The sequence below is a fragment of the Sturnira hondurensis genome, unplaced genomic scaffold (genome assembly GCF_014824575.4).
Source record: "Sturnira hondurensis isolate 20B ecotype Veracruz unplaced genomic scaffold, ASM1482457v3 Scaffold0002840, whole genome shotgun sequence".
NCBI classification, from domain to species: domain Eukaryota; kingdom Metazoa; phylum Chordata; class Mammalia; order Chiroptera; family Phyllostomidae; genus Sturnira; species Sturnira hondurensis.
This window is the reverse complement of record NW_028075471.1, coordinates 10,253,247-10,275,788: the sequence shown is the minus strand read 5'-3', so window position 1 is coordinate 10,275,788 and position 22,542 is coordinate 10,253,247. Positions and strand designations below refer to the sequence as shown.

The 22,542-nt window shown below is 38.3% G+C and overlaps 1 protein-coding gene across 3 annotated transcripts in view; it reads right to left on the bottom strand.

The window, feature by feature from the left end:
* Window positions 1-22,542, bottom strand: part of ATXN7 (ataxin 7) — a 147,025-nt gene that overhangs the window by 98,074 nt on the left and 26,409 nt on the right. For all 3 annotated transcript variants that reach the window (XM_037040867.1, XM_037040872.1, XM_037040871.1), the window contains exon 2: window positions 10,153-10,251. The gene's annotated coding sequence lies outside the window, so the exon portion shown is untranslated. The remainder of the gene's footprint in view (window positions 1-10,152; window positions 10,252-22,542) is intronic.

Here is a 22,542-nt window from a genome sequence, read left to right as displayed (position 1 = left end):
CATACAAATTCTCCCAAAGAAACTTTCACTAGTGATAAAAAACTTTTAAGGAGAGAAATTAAAAAATACACACATACAAGGTAGTAAATTGTAACTTTAAACTGAATAATACCCAAATGTTTCTAGGAGTTTAACAGTGACCTGTATTTTATTAATTACTGACAAGGTTGATTTAAAATCTTCTTCTAAAGACTTCAGGTAAACTAGTTTAAAAAGGAGAGAGAGAAAGGATTTAATTATAGAGAAGGAATGGAAAAGTTGGACCAACATTTAGCTATAAAAAGATGCTGTCTGTTTAGAGTTCCAGAGTACTGCCTCATATATAATAAATGCAAAATTAAACACGCTGTTAAAAATAATTCCTGATGTCACCTTTGTATTAATACAGCTTTCACTGAAGTGACTGTACATATCACCACCTGATGGGTCCAGCAGTTAATTAAAAGCATGGGTTCTAGAGCCAATCTGCCCAGGTTGAATACCAATACTACCACTTAATGGCTGTATAACTGAGGAAATCACTTAACCTCTATGTGCCTGTCTCTTCATCTATAAAATGAGATATCGACTTTATGATAGTATTGTTAAAGTTAATAGTAAAAACACACCTTATAAGTGTTAGCTATTACTAGTGATAAGCCTATCATATAGTGAGCCCCAATTCTAATCTATCCATGTTACACAATCAGATCAGTCTTGCAGAATGAAGCATGGCTTTACTTATGTCAGTCCTTGCTCTAACACTTTTAAGGGCTCCCCACTAGCCACTGAATTTAATAAAAACTTCTCTTCTAGCACTCAGGGACTGTGAGTGTTCCAGGTACAACCCATCACATCTAAGTTTCCCATCTAGCAAGCACTCTACAGTCCAGCGAAAATGAGCAGTTCATAGTTTCAAACATGTTTCCTCCTCCAGATCCCAGCTCTCCAGTCTTTGTTCATACATGTAACTCCATCTATAATACCTTCCTTCCCTTGGCTGAAATCCTACTGTTCAATCAAGTACCCCTGCAAATTCCACTTCGTTAAGAACATCTTTCCTGATACCTTGCACTAAGCACAGGGGAATTCATCCCCACCCCTAAATCATAGGACTTCATGAATTGAGTTTAAAAGTACACACTCTGAAATGAAGGTGGCAATGAGATAGACATATGCTTATTCCCCCAGGAATCAATAGTTTGCATTTCCAACATAAAGCTGTCATTTGGAGCTTAGAACTCAGCTCCCCACAATCATAAGATCTGTGTTTGTCAGGACCCCAACCTAGTCCACAGAATAAGTAGGGCTGAACTCAGGCATGCTGACACAAAAGGGAAGCAGCAGCATCACTGATCTTTCCTCTCCCTTCCCTCAGTAAAATTCCAGCTCTAAGTCAAGTCGTAGATCTGGCAAACAACAGCACCCCAACTTTTTCCACATTCTTTATGTGCATCCTGATCCAGTAGTCCACCTGGGTTTGTACTGCTTTCCAAAGGATACACTATCCCACAAAGGTTTGCATCCCCTTTCCACCTCTCACATAAAACCTTCCTTTTCTTCGTTGAGATAAATAGCATGTGGATTTAACTGTTTTTCACTAACATGTGAATGAATGATGAATGAATACAGTTCCCTGTTACCGATGCCCAACCCAAACACATATTGTCTCACATAAAAGAGGAGACCTTAACCCAAATCACTTTCTGCATGGTCCATAAACTTTTCTTCCCAGAAATACATAATTACTACACTCTCTTGGCCATTCTGATTTCAAATGGCACCATCTATGACTCAAGGCAAAATTTCTAGCCTTTTATTTTAGTCCATTCAATCTATTTTAACCTCTCTTTTGATCACATAAAATCTCCAGGACCCAGACCCCAATCCTCTTCCCTACTTTCTACAAATTTCTCTACTTTCTTCTCCACATTCTCTTCCACACCAAACTGCTTTAAGTCAGCGATTTTCAATGTTTTTCATCTCATGGCACACATAAACTAATTACTAAAATTTTTCAGCACACCAAAAGTATATATTTTTTGCTGAACTGACAAAAATAGGTATAATTTTGATGCATTCACACTAATGACTATTACTGTATTGGCTGTTGTCGTTTTTTTTATTTGCCACTCTAAGGGAAAAGGAGTCAGTGCCCCTTACTGAATAGTCAGGGATTGCATGTTTTAAAAATTCTTGTAGCACACCAGTTGGAAATCACTGCTTTAAGTGAAGGAACTTCAGGGGCAGAAAAGGTGAACTGAAACAATATGGCTTCAGATAAGAAATCTTTACTATTCTCCAGAGTTTCTTGCCTTTCTCCACTTCAGTAAATGGGTATTTTCACAAAGCATTAGTTTCCAAATGACTTCTGGGGGCAACAACAACAGAGCAGCAATCATAAGTGTATGGTTAGTAGGCTAACCAGTTTACAGGTATTTCTTTAAGAACAAAGCCAAATAGAGAAATTGGGCTTTATCAAAATTATTAAACTTTTGTACTTCAAATAATACCTTCAAGAAAGTGAAAAGACAACCATAGAATGGAGAAAATCTGTACAAATTATACTAGGAAAATGCTATACCTAGTATATGCCTATTTATGTGAAAAAGAAATAATGATGATAAGTCTATACATAGAAAACTTGTAGATAAAGAACTTGTATGCAGAATGTATAAAAAACTATTACAAATTTTCAAAATGGACAAAAGATCTCAATACATACTGCTCCAAAGAAAATAATACAAATGACCAATGAGCAAATGAAAAGATGCTCAATATCATTTGTTAGTAGAGAAATGCAAATCAAAAGCACAATGAGATACTACTACATACCCACTATGATCACTATGAAGAACACAAAACCAAAAAAACAAAACCAGAAAATGACAAGTGTTAATAAGGATGTGGAAGAAAAGAAATCCTTGTACATTGCTGGTAGGAATGCAAAACGGTACAGCCCTTGTGGAAAACAGTTTGGCAGTTCCTCAAAAGGTTAAACCCAAAATTACAGTATGTTCCAACAATTCCATTTCTAGATATATACTCAAAAGAACTGAAAGCAGGGACTGAAAAAGATACTTGTATACAATGTTCATAACAGCATTATTCACAATAACCAAAAGGTGGAAACAACCCTAGTGTCCACCTGATAAATAGATAAATAAAATGTGGTATATTTACACAGTGGCACATGATTTGGCCACTAAAAGGAATGCGACAACACAGATGAACCTCAAAAACAAGCCAAGAAGCCAGACACAAAAGGCCATATATTATACGAGTCCATTCATATGAAATACCCAGAATAGGCAAATCCATTGAGACAGAAGGCAGATTAGTGGCTTCCAGCATCTGGCTAGAGGGCAGGGTGAAGAGTGACTATTCAATGGAAACGGGGTCTCCTCTGGGAATTATGAACATATTTCGGACCTAGATAGAGGCAATGGTTGAGCAACATTATGAATATACTAAAAACTGTTACATGGGCAAATCTGGGATATTTGAATTATATCTCAATAAGGCTATTGCTTTTTTAAGCCAACATTAAAACTTGAAAAGTTTCACACAAGATTACAGATTGACTGTTATCATTCAATAAAATATTGACTGTTATCAGTCATTAAAATAATGCTGTTATTTTCTTTTGAAAAACCTCTATAATCACACACCATTGTCCACAGGGTCCCTCATGACAATAATTACTTGCAACTGAAGCTGGTCCTAGAGCCCATCTCTGGCACTGCCTAGCTCTGGCCATGTTTCATCCCTGCCTCATTTAGCTTCTCTGTAAAACGAGGACCTTACGCTATCTACCTCATCAGGTTATTATGCGGAGTCAATGAATTAAAATGTTTAGAAAAGCACATGGTAAATGTTAGTTACTTTTATATATTATGACACATCCTCTTTGTATAGAGGTAAATGGCCTCTTCTTTCCTTCCTTCCTTCCTTCCACAAATGGAAGTATATCATATAATGTAGAAAGAAGTGGAAAGGCAGACAAGATTTCTAAACAATATTTAAAAAACATTGTTTTTATAGAGAAGGGAAGGGAGGGAGAAAAAGAGGGAGAGAAACTTCCATATGCAAGAGAAACACTGATCAGTTACTTCCTCTGTACCACCAACCTGGGCTCTGGCATTAGACCCAGGCATGTGCCCTAAGGGGATTAAAACTGCAACCTTTTGGTTTGAGGGATGATGCCCAACCCACTAAGCCACACCAGTTCTGGCAAAATACAATTTTTTAAAAAGTAACATGGAAAATGCTATACCTAGTATATGCCTATTTATGTGAAAAAGAAATAATGATGATAAGTCTATACATAGAAAACAGTCTATGTAACTTTGGATTTATGCGAAACAGGAAGTTAAAGAGTGTAATTAAAGAGGCTTTTTTATTAACATGTTTATATAATATTTAAGTTTTTCTAGCTGTATTAAAATATAATTGACATATAATATTCTGTAAATTTAAAGTGCACAATGTGATGGTTTTATATAAACATATATAAATGTGATAAATTTATATAATATATATATATAATCATCACATTGTACACTTTATATATATATATAAAATCAGTTGACATATCCATTGCCTCACATATCACCTAATTTTATTTTTAATGACAAACTCTTAGGAACTATAATAAGGATATTTTAATTTTTTTTATTATTTAGAGGACTTCTGGCTAAGATGGAGGCATAGATAGATACATTCTGCCTCCTCACACAACCAAAAGAATAAATAACACATTTAAAAATAAAAAAGAGCTGGAACTGCTAGAAAATTGAACTGTATGGAAGTCTGACCAAGGAGTTAAAGACAAAACATTATTTACACAGGTAGGAGGGGTGGAGATAAGTAGCCGGGGAGGAAAGGACACACAGCAAGACTGTGGCTGGAGGACCAGGCAGTCACACAATTGCATGCAGATAAACAAGAAGAACAACTGGGGAGCAAGACAGACTGTGCAACCCGGGTTTCCAATGCAGGAAAATAAAACCTCAAAACCTCTGACTGAAAAAACCTTGGCAGGTTGTGGTGATGTGAGAAACTGTCAGCCTCACAGGGGAGTTTGTTGGAGAGACCCACAGGATACTAGAATGTACACCCACCCACCCACCCAGGGACTCAGCACCAGAAGGGCCCAATATGCGTGTGGGCAGTGGGGGAAGCGACTGAAAGCCGCCTAAGAGCCAAGCAAACGTCACTGTTCCCTCTTGAATCCCTCCCCCACACACAGTACCACAATGCAGCAATGTGGGTTGCCCCACCAAGGCCAATACCTAAGGCTCTGCCCCTTAATGCGTAACAGGCACGCCAAGACAAAAAACTATGGCCCATGTGAAAGAACAGATCAAAGCTCCAGAAAAAATACGAGTAAGCAATGAAGAGATAGCCAGCCTATCAGATGCACAGTTCAAAACACTGATAATCAGGATGTTCAAAGAAATGGTTGAGTATGGCTACAAAATGGAGAAAAAAGTGGAGGCTATACAAAGTGAAATGAAGAAAAATGTAAAGGGAACTGATAGTGAAGGGAAGGAAACCAGGACTCAGATCAATAATCTGGAGCAGAACAAATAAATAAACATTCAACCAGAACAGAATGAAGAAATAAGAATACAAAAACATGAGGAGAGGCTTAGGAACTTCCAGGACAACACTAAACATTCCAACATCCAAATCATATGGGTGCCAGAAGGAGAAGAAGAGCAAGAAGTAGAAAACTTAGTTGAATATAATGAAGGAGAACTTCCCCAGTCTGGCAAAGGAAATAGATTTTCGGGAAGTCCTGGAAGCTCAGAGAGTCCCAAAGAAGCTGGACCCAAGGAAGCACACACCCAGCCATATCATAATGAGATTACCCAAGATTAAAGATAAGGAATCTCAAAAACAGCTAGAGAAAAGGAAAGAGTTACCTCCAAAGGAGTGCCCTGCCCATTAGACTATATGCTGATTTGTCAAAAGAAACCTTGCAGGCAAGAAGGGGCTGAAGTATTCCAAGTCATGGAAGGCAAGGACCTACATCCAAGTTTACTCACTCTACCCAGCAAAGCTTTCATTTGGAATGGAAGGGCAGATAAAGTGCTTCCCAGATAAGGTCAAGTTACTTATTTAAGAAAAAGATGATCAAAATTCTGAACCGGAAAATGAAAACAAACTCACAACTATCAACAACGGCACCTAAAAACAAAAACAAACTAAGCAAACAACTAGAACAGGAATAGAATCACAGAAATGGAGATCACATGGAGAGTTATCAGTGGGGAGGAGGAGAGGGGAGAAAGGGTGAAAAGGTACAGGGAATAAGAAGCATAAAAGATAGGTACAAAATAGAGAGGGGGAAGTTAAGAATAGTACAGGAAATAGAGAAGCCAAAGAACTTATATGTATGATCCCTGGACATGAACTAAAGAGGAGGGGGGGATGAGGGTGGAAGGGGTTGTGCAGGGCAGAAAGGAATAAAGGGGGGAAATAGGACAACTGTAATAACATAATCAATAAAATTTTTTTTTAAAAGGAAGAGTTCAAAAGGAGCAAGATACATCCTGCTCACCAATGCAGAATAACAAAGCTCAGGACACAACACTAGCTGAGTGGGAACAGGACTGCTTAGCTGAGGTGATGACATCCTTATCCTTTAGTGGGTTTTGACCTCAAGACTGGCCTTAGTTTTTAGGCCTCTTTTTGATGCTCAACACAGAAAATTTTAAAAAGGAAAATTTCATTTTAATATAGCTTCACCCCAACATGTGTTTCACACAGACCTGATTTTTTTAAGTTTACTTAGTACATTATAAAATTTGAAAAACTGTTAAGAAAGCAGCAGGCTCAAACTGGTGCATCTCTAACAAGTAATAATTCTGGCCCCTTTGCAAAACTGATCAGTTTAAAAACGAAGTAATGTTTACATCTGTGAGGCTGACAAAATGTGACTTCTGTACAAACTACATTGAAAATTTCATGTCTAATGTCTCTCGAATGCAGTGTGCTCCTGAGTTTTTCTGAAGTCCTGTTTGATCCCAGGCAAAAGAGGGACATGAAACCTCCATATGCAAAGATACTGAGTCAAAGTGTGTTTTTTTTTTTCTTAAAAAAAAAAAGAAGGAAGAAAGAAAGACAAAGGAAAAAGAAACAACAGATGGCTGTTAGCAGTGGAAACTGTAAGGACATGCCCCCCCCCTGCTCTTATCTTATAGGTCAGAAGCCTTGGGAGGCCTAGGACACTTCATGGCCACCACAGCACCAACTGTAGCTACCACTTTTTTTGCATTTCCTACTTTTGACACATATATACTTATATAATCTTTACACCTTGAAGATATCACTATTCCAATTGTTCCCATATGAACACAGGTGTGGTCTCTATTAGGGAAAAAATTATTTATTCATTTATTTTTTTGTGAGTGAGAAAGAGAGAGAGAGAGAGAGAGAGAGAGAGAGACAGTGATTTGTTGTTCCACTTATTTACATCATTGGTTGCTACTTGTATGTGCCCTGACTGGAGATCAGACCAGCAGCCTTGGCATATTGGGATGATGCTCTAACCAACTGAGCTACCTGGCTAGGTCAATAAGGATTTTTTTTTTTAAGAAAAAAATCTAATTTTGTTTGAGACTTTTGTGAGATTATCCCAAAACTCTACCAGGTGAGCAGCAATATAACAGACTGATTAAACCAGAGGCCAACTTGCTTTCCTTTTGAAACCCAGAGGCCAACTTGCTTTTCCTTTTGAAACCCAGAGGCTGGGATTCCTAAGGCACCAAGCACCCTTCAGTTTCCTTCTTCCTTATGGAATACATATACACTGCTATGTTTTACTGCCGCCAACAGACACTCTAAACTCCTTGGACTGGCAGTCAACACCTTTCACTGTTCTTCACCTACAATGCTAAGATCTCACCTTTTCAAAATATCCTACACTGACCATTCTTATTTAAAATTGTAAGTCTCACCGCTCACCAGCACTGCTGACTTTCCCTTCCAAACACTAACTGGGCTAACCCTGCCTAGCTTCCCCGATCAGAGGAGATCTGGCAGTTCAGCATGGATTGACTTTAGACAGCACTCCTGACTTTCCTTACCCTGACATGCCTTTTCTAACCAGTTACCATCATCTAGTACAATGAATAATGTATTTATTTATTGCAGTTACTATCTATTATCTGTTCCTTTCCATTAAAAGGTAAGCGCCACAATGGCAGGGACTTTTGTCCCTTTGATTTACTAATTAATTCCCAGTGCCTGGAAGAGCACAGTACATAGGTAAGTATGCAGTAACTATTTGTTGACTGGATAATGGCTTTACAAGGAGATGGTACTGAAAAAAGGCTGCCCTTTTAGGTTGGTTATGAATTTGATAGGTTCTCAGTTCCACCTGGCCCGTTTCATTTCTCTGTTTGGCTGGTCCCTGCAGACTTGAATTCGGGACACTTCTTTTGTGTCTGCTTCTTGCCACTGACTTCCAGGTATCATATTAAATTTTTTCATCAGAATAGCACTCAAAAAGCAAACAAAAAAAAAAAACAGATGTCATAAATGCAATCTGTGAAATCACCCATTATTCTCCTCTTTTCATCCTCGGATGATCTCCTTGCACATAGTAAAAACTCAATAAATACTTATGGACTAAAGTGCTCCTCTGGCATTTCTGTCAAATGTTTCCTCCCTCCCTTCCCGCCAAATCTCACCACTGCTAGTTGCTGACCACCATGTAGGAAAGCCCTGCTTCTCTCTTCTCTGGTATCTTCCAGACATACCACAATAAATGTCATCCTTTGTGATGACTTGGATGACCACTGAAGGGCACCTATGCATTGCTGCCTTATCAGTTTTAGACCAGAAAATCCTAAGGTCCTATTTTAGGGTTGGTCACTTCAGAGCTACCCAGTACTGTTATTCTAAACTCCTAACCAGAACTGCCACATCTTTCCTGAAGTTCCTGTTTCTGCCTGGTAACAGCAAAAATATTATCTTTGTAGATAAAATGTTAAAGTTATTCAAAATGTTTCCAACTCTGCTACAGTTGCCTAAAACCTGACTGAAACATTGCATTTGTTGCTTAAAGTAAACATCAATTTCAGAGGCTAAAAAGCCTTTGATCTTTCCTATTTGGAGTCTGTTCAGTTTTATCTTTCAATAACTCATCTTAAACCTCATCTTAACATGTAAGCCCCACATTGCTTTTAGGAGATGGGAGCATGAGTCTTTTTTTTTTAAAATAAAAATTCGTCCAGGAAAAAGATCATTTGATTTGACAGTTCTGCACCTGGCACCATACTACACAGCTGGCCCAGGAGAGCTAATTGCCCTTGTGTATGTGGGGGTGTGGCAGAATGATACTAGGGGGAGGGGAGTCATAGAGGCTTCATTGGGCAGGATTTCTACAAATAAGGTCTTTGGAACTTCATGAGGTGGTTCATATAACTGAAAGCTTAATGTTATTTTTCACCACTGTCCATAAAGTTTAAAATAGGAAAAAAAATTTAAATCCATGGGACAAAAGAAATTCCTACAAGAATTTTTCCTTTTTCATATGATATGAAACTTAACCACCCCTTCTCCCCAAACAGTAAATGCATAATGGCAAACCCATAGTAAAAACAACTAATGGTGGCCTCTATTTTTGTGAAGATGTGGGACTGCTCACAAGCATAGAGCCATCTGGCAGCTGGGCAAAGGCACTGGGCTCAGAAAGCGTGTCTAAAGAACACCTGCCTGTTTTGTAATTTGTAGAGGATCTTACCAGCCCTGAGTAACCAGGTCTATGTTGCTTGTGGAAAAAAGAAAGGAAGAGTTGGGGGAAGCAGAACTGGACAGAAACACACGAGCATTATCTTTGGACAACTTCCTAGGAAAAAAATGACTATGGATTTATTAGGAAGGGGAGCGGCTATCCTATTTCCAAAGTCTTCCTGTAATTTTAAAAAATGGGGGTGGGGCAGTATATATCAGTTTTTGCTTTGACAAACACGTAATAACACTATACTCTCAAATTCACATTTCATGTTAGTAAAATCATATTCAGAGTTATGCTTAAAATTTGAAAACTTACTCAGATTATCTTAAATTTAAGAACCATCATCCTTTGGTAAAATTTGCTCTGTTATACTCCGAAGCACCCCGTTTTTTCCGCTATGCTATGTTGGAACAGCCACGTACCTTTTCCTTGGAGGGCAGCCCAAAACTCCTGATCAATTTACCAGTGGATCTTCATCTGCTGTGACTGTGGAAGTGCCTTCTTCTTAATTCTGTTCAGATCTACAAACAGAGAAAAGGGGCAAAGGAATGAAACAACAGGTAAAGCTAACTAGAAATCTACAATCTCATTAGTTACCAGATGTTCCAAAATTATCATATGTGCTATGAAATGTCAAAGTGTTAAAATCTGAGGCACTTTATTAATTTTACAACAAATGTAATTCAGTTTTTTTTTACAATGAACTTAATTGGCTATATTTACAATAAACTAAGAACAAATGACTATTCATGTTGACTAGTACATAGAGAAGACTCCTGGAGCTTAAAGTCATTGTGCATAACTTGCCACTAATGAGTTTTCAATTAATTTGTAAAATGGCTATTCAGAAAACCTGTTCCTATGAAACCTGTCAGAATCACAGATTTAAAAACACACACATTGAATGACATTATTACTTGGAGAGCTCACTCTGTCCTTTATCATCTACCAGTTTATAAAAGCAATTCATAATACCACAAACAGGAAACAAAAACTCAAACCATATTCCTAAAAAGCACAAGAAAACTGTGTTCCATTACCTACGTATGTTTGTGCATATACGTGCATGCACATTTCAAGTAGAATGTGGCTACTATTCAAATTATTGTAATTTGGGGTCAAATTTGGGATCACAGAGTTAAGGAGACAAGGAACTGGAAATGAACAAACCAGAGTTAGAAATTTAACTGGTTTTCATGTCTGACTTGCAGAAGAAGAGAACAACAAATATGGGCAATGACACAACTATGAAGCAGATGCTGAAGCATAAAGCAAAAGGCAGCCTAATATCACATGAACAATTCCCAAGCAACATACTTCTCTTCCTACAATCCTCATTGGCTAGCACCAACGTCACATGACAGGATTATTGCTTTGATCAACTTTTACTTATTTTCATGATTCTGAGATGGTAAGTCAAATATTTCTGTGGTGTGAGATATTAGCAAAGCATCTTGGAAAGTTAGTACCTGAAACTCTATGCCAGGTTTTGAACATTTACTCTTAATTATCTTTATTGGCTTTTAAGTTATTCCTGTATCATATCCTTCTATTCTCCCTTTTTTAGACAGTTACAGTTTTATTCACCCACAAAATGTTATTCAGTGATGTAATAACTCAGTAAAACGATCATTCCTACAGTCCTTATAAGCCAAGTGCTCTCTTCCCCAGATTTATATTTCCTTCCCAGTCCCCCCATCTTTCAAAATTTTTCTCTGATTTTCATTTTAGTGTTTCTTTCCTGCCTTCTTTCCAGTAAAAACCACTATCTCATTTAACATGTCTGCCCTGAGCCAAAGTTCAATTCTTTTTATCCTAAATACTGAAGGCAACAATCACTCAAAGGAAGCTACAAATTACCAGGAAGAAGACAGCCAATAAAGATGTTATATGTTAGCGATAACCATTCACCTCACTAACGGTGATTCCTTCACAGTACACTTGAGGTGCAGGTGGAACAAAAACCAGCATCAGATTAGACTCTGTACTTGATCTTATTTCACTGGGTCAAGCTATTTTTCAGTTTTCCATCAGGACATTCCAACTATATCTCCAAAGTATCCAAGGATGCCATCAGATTTTAGGTGCTATGAAATTTCTCCCAAGATAGTATTTATCATTAAGAAATCATTTTTCCAGTCCATATACCTTAAAAAATGTTTTAAAGGAAACCCTATTCTTAGAGGGAAATGGTAGTAGCAGTTACTAAAAATAAGCACTTAAAAATAGCAACTCCTCTACTTAGAAGAGGGGTCAAAAATCTTTCTTTAATCGGGGAAAAAAACTATCATATGTTTATATATATTCTCTCATTTTATCTTCACAATGATGCTGCTCAAAAGGGCAGTTATTATAATCTCCATCCTGCTAAAAAACGTTACTAATATTTAAAAGGTGTGAAGATTCACATAAAATCTCATGTTCCCATTTTCTCTTAGAATGTCCAAAAATCTGCTTAGGGACAACTGGGTGATGCTGTGTCCTGTGCAGCCTCTTGTCATTTCTTTCTAAGGCACCCACCTTTCTGAGTCACTTATTTTCTTGCCAGGCCTGTCTCCTATAGGCAGTCAAGCTTGTGACTCTGAACCTATGTCATTTTCCTAAGTTATTCTCCCAAATGAAAAACTACAAATTAAAAATTAATTTTTTTCTTTTTATTGATTCTAGAGACAGGGAGAGAAATACTGATGTGAGAGAGAAACACTGATCAATTGCCACGTGCATGCCCCCAACCTGGGACCTGGCCCACAACCCAGGCATGTGCCTGATAAAATGACAACTTTGCAATTTGCAGGATGATGCCAACGAACTGGGCCACACAAACCAGGGTCTCACCCCGCAAAAGCAGGTTACACGTCAGGGGTAGGGATATTCTACAGAAATCTGAATTAATGAGATCCCCAGTATACTCACAGTCTTCCTACCCAAATTCCACTTTGCTTTTACTCTGCCCAGCTTTCTCCCTGGCCAAGCAAATTTCAGAATGAACTTCTATTTTCCACACAACCTGTCTTTTCAGTCATGCTACTGGGTATTCCCCTCTTTGAAGCTCAGCTGGAGATTTTGCAATTAGTGAACAACAGGTACTGCTCTCAGGGTCACTCCACTGAATACCAAATGAGAGTTTGAAAACAACTGATAAAGAAGGAGATGAAACCACTTACAAGGAAGAACTATAACACCTCTGGACTAAGTGTCATTAATACATTTTAGCTCCTGTGGGCCGTCTTGGACTTCGCGACCCTACATGAATCTCCTCGCAGTCTTAACATTTTTAAAGGAGCTTCCATTTTCTGACAGCTTCTACATATCTGCACATATCCACAGCTCAATTGGATCCCAAGGGTTCCATACTACCATCCTGCACTCCCAATACTATTTAAGGTCTCTCAGTTCTCACATCTCCCATGCTTCTCTGAGGTTAACTGGTCTCTTTTTCCTTTTAGTTCAGGGATTAGCAAACCATTTCTCGATCAATTGTGCCTACAACACACTATTTCACCATTAGCCAAACAGAGAACCAAAGATAAAATAAAAGTCCCAGTAGTTCTCAATTTGTCTCCATGCCGAAATCCTTGGTCAGTTAAGTACATTTTCAGGTTGATTTACAAAAGCACATGACAAAAAGAGTAGTAGCAGCTGATATTTACTAAGCACTTATTATGTGCCTATCATCTCACTTAATCCTCTCAGGTCTGTGATACAGGAACCATTACTATACACCTTTAACAAAAAGAAAACAGGCTTGTGAGATAAGGCCAATAAGGGGCAGAAGTGGCACAGTGTAGACCTGGGCTTAAAATCATTTCTTCCACTGTCAGCCACAGCAATCCCGACCTCTATTCCTCCACAACTACTGTTTTCACCACCTAAAACTCACTCCTTTCGTTCCACCTTGTAAGTAACTCCAGCCTTGAAAACCTTGCTCAGATGAAATCTCTTCAGATCAACACACCTATCACCTAAAGTAGACTTCTTAGAGGCAGTGTTTATAAAATTTCATTTTATTCTTGTATCCCCAGGTCCTGACATTCTAAGTGTTAGCATATGCCTACTGAATAGAATTAAATTAAGTGGAACCACAGGCTTTGACAGCTATGCCCACTAAGGTTAACATATGCCCGGGGAGGGATATTCATGTCTTTATAAGGACTTGCAATTAGGTCTGAACAATAAGTAGCTGTTCTGGCATTTATTCTCAGTTATCCTGCCAAGCTTCCCTACAAACCTCAACTCTGAGGAAGGAGAAGAAGGGGTGAGAGGTAAATTAAAGTGCAGTGCTCTTGTCCTCTTATTAGGGAAACCAAGTCTGTCGAGCTGACTGAGGGGAGAGAAGCCTGGGGGCGGGGTTGGGGTGGGTAGAGAGGTCTTCTCCTTCAATATTGTGCAAGGGGAACATTAATCTCCTACTGGCCTGGAGTTACAGAATTCTAAAATTCATATAAATATCCTCAGCTGAATCATTCTTTGCTAGTCTAACGTGATCCTTTAAAAAAAAAGTCAAATAAATGAACTGCTAGTAAGCATTCCACTTAGGGCCATATTTATTAATAAAACTACCAATAATAACAACTTACTTCCTGAGCATTTACTTTGTGCTAGACCCTATGTAAAGAACTTTACATGTACTATCTTGTTTAATCTTCAACACAACTCTATGATGAACCTTTGTAAGTGAGGAAATGGAGAGCTATAGTAGCTAAATGGCTTACAGTAAAGGCAGTAGCTAGTGGGTTAAACATGTCATTTGATGAATAATGTTTGCAGCATTGAAAAAAAAACACTCTGAACTTCCGGCCAAGATGGAGGCATAGGTAGTAGATACACTTTGCCTTCTCGCACAACCAAAAGAAGGACAACAGCAAATTTAAAAACAAAAAATGACCACAACTGCCAGAAAATTGAACTATATGGAAGTCTGACAACAAAGGAGTTAAAGCAGAAACATTCACCCAGATCCATTGGAGAGGCAGAGATGGGCAACCCTGGGCAGAGAGGACTTGCAGCAAGGCGGCGGCTGGCAGACCAGGCAAGGTGGTGGCTGGCAAGCAGGCGATCCCACATTTGGGCTTGGATAAAGCGGGTGGAACAACTGGGGAGCAAGACAGACTGTGCAACCCAGGGCTCCAACCCAGGGTTCTGACACAAGGAAATAAAGCCTCAAAACCTCTGACTGAAAAAACCTGTGTGCGCTGAGGCAGGAGGAGAAACTCCCAGCCTCACAGGAGAGTTCCTTGGAGAGATTTACAGGGTCCTAGAACATACACAAACCCACCCTCCCATGAAACAGCACCAGAAGGGCCCAATTTGCTGGTGGGTAGCGGAGGAAGTGACTAAAAGCCGGCCAAGAGCTGAGCAAGAAGCATAGTTCCCTCTTAGACTCCTCACCCATACGCAGCCCCACAACTGCAGCAATGTGGGTTGCCTGTCCTGGCAAATTCCTAAGACTCCACCCCTTACTACATAACAGGTGTGCCAAGACAAAATATATGGCTCAAATAAACGAACAGAGCAAAACTCCAGAAAAGGAACTAAGTGACAAGGAGATAGCCAAATTATTAGATGCAGAGTTCAAAACACTGGTAATCAGGAAGCTCACAGAAATGACTGAGTACAGCTGCAAAATAAAGGAAGAAGTGAAGGCTATGCAAAGTGAAACAAAGCTCAATATACAGGGAACCAGCAGTGAAGGGAAGAAAATCAGGAGTCAGATCAACAATCTGGAGAAGGAAGAAGTAAACAAACATTCAATCAGAAGAGAATGAGGAAGCAAGAATTCAAAAATATGAGGAGAGGCTTAGGAACCTCCAAGACATCTTTAAATGTTCCAACATTCAAATCATAGGGGTGCCAGAAGGAGAAGAGTAAAAGCGAGAAGTTGAAATCTTATTTGAAAAAATAATGAAAAAGAACTTCCCCAATCTGGCAAAGGAAAGAGACTTCAGAGAGTCCTAAGCTCAGAGAATCCTAAAGAAGGTGGACCAAAGGAGGCACACAGCAAGGCACAGCATCATCAAGTTACCCAAGATTAAAGAGGAGAGAATCTTAAAAGCAGCAAGAGAAAAGGAGAGAGTTACCTCCAAAGGAGTTCCCATCAGACTATCGGCTGATTTCTCAAAAGAAACCTTACAGGCAAGAAGGAGCTGGAAAGAAGTACTCCAAGTCATGAAAGGCAAGGGCCTACATCCAAGATTACTCTCTCCAGCAAAAGTTATCATTTAGCAGGGAAGGGCAGATAAAGTGGTTCCCAGATAAGGTCAAGTTAAAGGAGTTCATCATCACCAAGCCCTTATTACATGAAATGTTAAAGGGATTTATTTAAGAAAAAGAAGATAAAAAATTCAAAAGTAAAATGACAACAAACTCATAACTATCAACAACTGAATCTGAAAAAACAAAATGAACTAAGCAAATAACTAGAACAGGAACAGATTCACAGAAATAGAGATCACATGGAGGGTTATCAGTGGGGTAGGGGAAGGGAGATAATGGGGGAAAAGGTACAGGGAATAAGATGCATAAATGGTAGGTACAAAATAGACAGGGGGAGGTTAAGAATAGCATGGGGAATGGAGAAGCCAAAGAGCTTATATGTATGACCCATGGACATGAACTAAGCAGGGGGAATGCTGGTGGAAGGGGGGAGTACAGGTCAAAGAGGAATAAAGGGGAGAAAAAATGGGACAATTGTAATAGCATAATCAATAAAACATATTAAAAATAAAGATAAAAAACCTATAAAAATTCTTCTACCCCACCTTTTTAAATAACACCAGTTAAAGGCAGGCTGGGTAATTTATTACAAATTTCACTTCTCTAAAAGATTCAAGAAAAACGCCTCCTCTTCCATTAAGCCTTTCTAAATATTATTTGTGATAGATTGTCATGGCTCACCTATATCCACATCCTTGTCTTCCAGAGCACATAATTAGACTAAATTTTCCAGTATTCATCGCAGAAAGGCATAGCTATGTGATGGAGTCCTAAAATGTGAAAAGAAAGGTTGGTTGCCATTTCTAGACCTGGCCCAAGCAAACCTCATTGTCTTCATCTTCAGTCTCTCTGCTGGTCAAAAAGAGAGGGCTTCAATCACTCAGAGGTGGACAGAGCTACAAAATTTCACTCCTGAATGACTGAGTGAAGCAAGTGTCTGTAACAATCCACCCTGAGCTCTGATTTGACTGAGAAATAAATGTGTATTGTGTTAAGCTACTGAGGTTTTGGGTAGCAATAGCAGTCAGCCTAACCTAATACAGTACTATTGTTGCTCCAATGACCATCAGAATTTTCATCAATAGCACAGCTATAATTTACTGAGGGTGTAGTAAGTAACAGGCATTATGTTAAGTATTGAATATGTTTTATTCATTTCTCATTATGAGATAGGTATTACCACATTTTGCAGGTGAAAAAAATCAAGGATCAGAGATCAATAATTGTTTCCTACTATGAACATTTATAGCTCTTACAATATGAAAGATTTGACAATTATGGGTTGCCTTTTTATACACATTGCATTGACAGGTTAAGCAGTTTTCACTCTTGTAGTTAGATGATTTTTCTTATAATTTGTTTTCCTCAACAGCATAGAAAACTATTTAAAAAAGGGGTAGGCCTTACATATCTTGATTCTGTATTATTCACACATTGCCTCATGAATAAACAAATTAACAAATATACGTTTTGAAACTTACTATACATATTACATATTATATATTTTTAAAATTATACATGCATATATGTGTGTATATGTATGTGTGTGTGGATATATATAAAGATATACTGTGCTTTGAGCAATAGACCTCTTAAATAAACCTATCAAGAAAATTGGCCTATTTGTTAAGTTACTTAGTACTTAGTGTGCTGTTTATTTCAGATTCATGACTTAATGAGTATCATTTATGCAATTTTTCAATACTGTAATTACATGTATGAGTATACATAAACACTTAGAACAGTGTCTAACAGACATCTGGATAGCAATAAATATAATCATATGGTGCTTGAATAAAACAAAGATGATCGATAGAAAGATGTTAAGCCCATAAGTAGAAGCTGATTTTAGTTACAAAGAATATATTCCTATCTGAAAGGAAAACCATCTAAAACAGGGGTGTCAAACTAATTTTTACTGGGGGCTACATCAGCTTCGTGGTTGCCTTTTAAGGGCCGAAATAATTTTAGGACTATGTAAATGTAACTAACTCCTTAACTGTTAAGGAGTTGAAATTACATTCGGCCCTTTGAAGGCAACCGCAATGCTGATGTGGCCCCCGGTGAAAATGAGTTTGACAGCCCTGAAAAATGTAGGAGCCAGAGCCAAATGAAGACCAACCACCAGTCACACCAGTTATAAGATGATCCCATTCATAAGAATCTGTCCTGACATAATCTCCAGGAACACAAATTCTGGGCAAGCATAGGAGCCAGGGCTCACATCCTCTCCTTCACTGCTAATGAAGTACAGAATGGTGCTGTGGGACTCAGTTCTGTAGGTCTGGCCACATGGGATTTCCTAGAGCCCTAATATCATTATTTGTAGCCAAACACAAGCCCTTCTACAGCTCCTGGAGTGTTTTTTATATTTTGTTAGAAAACAACACATTGGCATCTGAGAAAGATTTGTTCCTTCTGAGGCTGTCTGTTCCCAATCCTCATCTACCCATAGGGCTCCATATTCTACTCAAGACATTCAGAGAATTTGATCAACAGGCTGGAGACACTGGCTTTCATATGGTGACATTTTATAATAACCAAATATAACAATTCTGTGATACAATCTTTACATTAACTAATTAATGTAAATTTTCCATTGCTGTTCATTTAAAATGTTCCAAAAGGTCTCTCTTCTTTGAAGAGTTCTTTTACCTTATTTGGTATACTTTAAGTACATATTTAGATGTCTTATTCATACTCAGCAATCAATTGTAATACCTACTTCGTTGATGGGCTTTTCCTGAAGTAATTTTCCCTTTAACTTCACGGTATCAGCCCTCACAGCAAGCAATGAGGTTAATGCTATAATCAGATATTATATCAGCACATACAACTTTAGTGGCTGTTCAAACACAGCAACACAGAGTATAGAATACCCAAGCCAGAAAACCATAGGTGTGAAAATTAGTGAATCAAACTCTGGATAAAAACTTCTTTGAAAAAAAATTCCTTAAAAATGTTTAACATAGTTTTTTAAAGTAAAGTTCTTTGTTAAATGCCAAATAAAAAAGCCAATCTCAAAAAATCACATCTATGTAACATTCCCCAAAGACAAAATTACAGAGTTGGAGAAAAGATTAGCAGCTGCCAGGGATCAGGGGCAGTGAGGATAACAGGAATGACTGTGACTACACAGGGGTAGCAAGGGGGAGATTTCTGCAGTGATGGAATAGTTCTGTATCTTGATTATGGTAGTGGTTACCAGAATCTACACAGGATAAAACGACATAAAATTACACACATAGTTTCTGCCAATACCAATTTCCTGATTTTGATATTGTACTATACTTAGGTAAGATGTAATCAATGGAAGAAACTAGAGAGTAACCAGGACCTCTTTGTACCATCTTTGCAACTCCCCATGAATCTACAATTACTTCAAAATAAAAAGTTAAAATTCGCTAAAAAAAAACCCATTGTATTATAAACATATTTTACAGATAATGTATTCAATTAAATAATACCCAAACCTTTGTAAATAAATTTTCTGACTTTCCATTTTGTATACAAGTGAATTACCAATTATCTTGATACAAGCAAGAGAGTGGAAATGGAGTAGAGCACAGTAGGCATTGCTGTCACGGTGCTTACTGCTCATGGCAATGTCAGCCACAGGGACCACACTAGCAGCCAATATCTGAGTGTCTCACAGAGGCAGGTAATATACAATGTACAAAAATAAAAACATGTATTTAGAGACTTCTTACTCTTAAAATCTATAAGATTTAGCCATTAAAAATAGAGAACAATGGGACAGCATTTTTTAAACATAACAGAAATAAAAAACATATTTTGTGATTTCTATATGTTAATCAAGATTCCACTGAGTATATAATTACATATAATTAGAAAATATATTAATTAGATCTATATGATTACCAAAAAGGTAATCAAAAGGTTCTTTTTTTTTTTTTTTAGTGTACACATGGCAACAGTTTCTAGAATCCATTTCGCTGGGTAAATTAATATAAACTGCTGCAATATGCCAATAATAAATAAGAGACAAAAAGAATTCCAGAAGGTGGGAGATACAAATTAAACAAGTCAGTGTAAGTTATTTTCACTATGGCTTTAGACAGAGATATTTTTTTTAAATCACTGATTAATATATAAACATTCTGGAACTACCTGTATCTCATACCTAAGCTGCTCAACACTGGTTCTTTGTGACTCAGGGTCTAAAGAGAGGTTGGCAGCATTCATACATACCTTCCTGTTCACTCCTTTCTGCGGTGATGCAATTTGACCTACATTTCCAGTGCCCATTGAAACTTCTTAGGAGAGGAAGAGGAGTGTTTTTCATTAATCCTACCCTCTGATTAACTAGGACAGCAAATGCCACTCACAGGACTGCTACTGGGCATAAGCAAAGGGGTGAAAGATGTGCCACAGGAAATTACATGCAAGAACATTTAGAAATACCGTGTTCTCTGATTCTGCAGGCAAACTGCCATGGCTTTACAGGACAGCAGCAAGGAAGAGCTGCCCCACTTCTACACCATAATCCGGCCAGAGCACCAAGCACTGATTTATTTACCAGAACTTCAGGCTACCAGCATGATGAAAATTAAACTGGAACCATAGACTTGTCTTTGCCATAATTTTTAAAAATAAACTTTTAATTTTAGAATGCTCTCATGTTTAGAGAGAAGTTAACATTATTCACAGTTCCTATATGGCCTACACTTGGTCTTCCCTATCATTAACCTCTTACATTAGTAATAGCTACATTTGTCACAGCTAATGAACCAATATTGTCACATTATTACTAACTGAAGTCCATATTTCACATTTCCTTAGTTTTTGCCTAATGTCTTTTTCCTGTTCCAGGATCCCGTCTAGGGTCCCACATTATATTTAGCTGTCAGGTCCCCTTACTCTTCCTCTAGACTGCGATAGTTTCTCCACATTATACCTTTCTGATGACCTTGACAACAGTATTAAGGAGTACTAGTTAGGTATTTTGTAGGAAGTCTCCAGTTGTCCAATGGTTTTCTTGTGATTATAATGGGATTATGGGATTTAGGAAGGAAGACCACAGAGGTAGCCATTTCCTTCTTTTTAATTTTTTTTATAGATACAAAGATTTTCTTTATTAATGACCCCAACCATATTTTAAATACAGTAATTTGGAACTCAACTACTTAGGAGAGAACAAGTTAAGACTGCATTATTCTGGAGACTTCCAGCCAAGATGGTAGCATAGTTAGACACATTGTGCCTCCTTGTACAACCAAAATAAGGACAACAATTTAGAAACAAAAAACAACCAGTACCCACAGAAAATTGAATTGTATAGAAGTTTGACAACCAAGGAGTTAAAGTAGACACATTCATCCAGACCAGTAGGAGGGGCAGAGTCAGGTAGCCAGGACAGAGAGGGCTTGCAGCGAAGTGGTGGCCAGTGAACCCCGAGAGGCAGTGGATTGTGGAGGGACAAGGCACACAAGGCAGCTGGCGAACCAGGTGGTCCCATCATTTGCGCACAGATAAACCAGGCGAAACTGGAGAACAAGACAGACCCGGCAACCCAGTGTCCCAGAGCAGGGAAATAAAGCCTCAAAGCACCGACTGAGAACACCTGTGGGGGTTGAGGTGCTGGGAGAAACTCCCAGCCTCACAGGAGAGTTTGTTGGAGAGTCCAATGGGCTCCTAGGATGTACACAAACCCACCCACATGGGAATCAGCACCAGAAGAGCCCAGTTTGTTTGGGGAAGTGGGGGAAGTGACTGAAATCCAGCAGAGAGCAGAACAAGCACCACTGTTCCCTCTTGGACCCCTGCCCCACATACAGTGTCACACCACAGCTACATGGGTTGCCCCTCCCAGGTGAACACCTAAGACTCTGCCCCTCATATGTAATAAGCGCTTCAAGACAAAAAAAAAAACAAAAAAACAAAAATGCCCCAAATGAAAGAACAGATCAAAGCTACAGGAAAAAATACAACTAAGTGATGAAGAGATAGCCAACCTACTTGATGCACAGTTCAAAACACTGGTACTCAGGATGCTCACAGAATTGGTTGAATTTCAGATGGTTGCAAATTAGATGGAAAAATGAAGGCTATACTGAGTGAAATAAAGGAAAATGCATAGAGAACCAATAGTGATGGGAAGGAAACTGGGACTCAAATCAATGGAGTGGATCAGAAGTTAGAAAGAAACATCCAATCAGAAAAGAATGAAGAAACAAGAATTCAAAAAAATGAGGAGAGGCTTAGGAACCTCCAGGACATCTTTAAACATTCCAATATCCAAATTATAGGGGTACCAGAAAGAAAGAGGAAGAGCAACAAGTGGAAAACTTATTTGAACAAATAATAAAGGAGAACTTCCCTAATCTTGTAAAGGCAATTGACTTTCAGGAAATCCAGGAAGCTCAGAGAGTCCCAAAGAAGGTGGACCCAAAAAAGAACACATCAAGGCACATCATAACTACATTAGCCAAGATAAAAATGAAGGAGAGCATTCTAGAAGCAGCAAGAGATAAGGGGACAGTCACCTACAAAGGAGTTCCCATCAGATTGTCATTTGATATCTCAAAAGAGACCTTACAGGAAAGAAGGAGCTGGAAAGAAGTATTCCAAGTCATAAA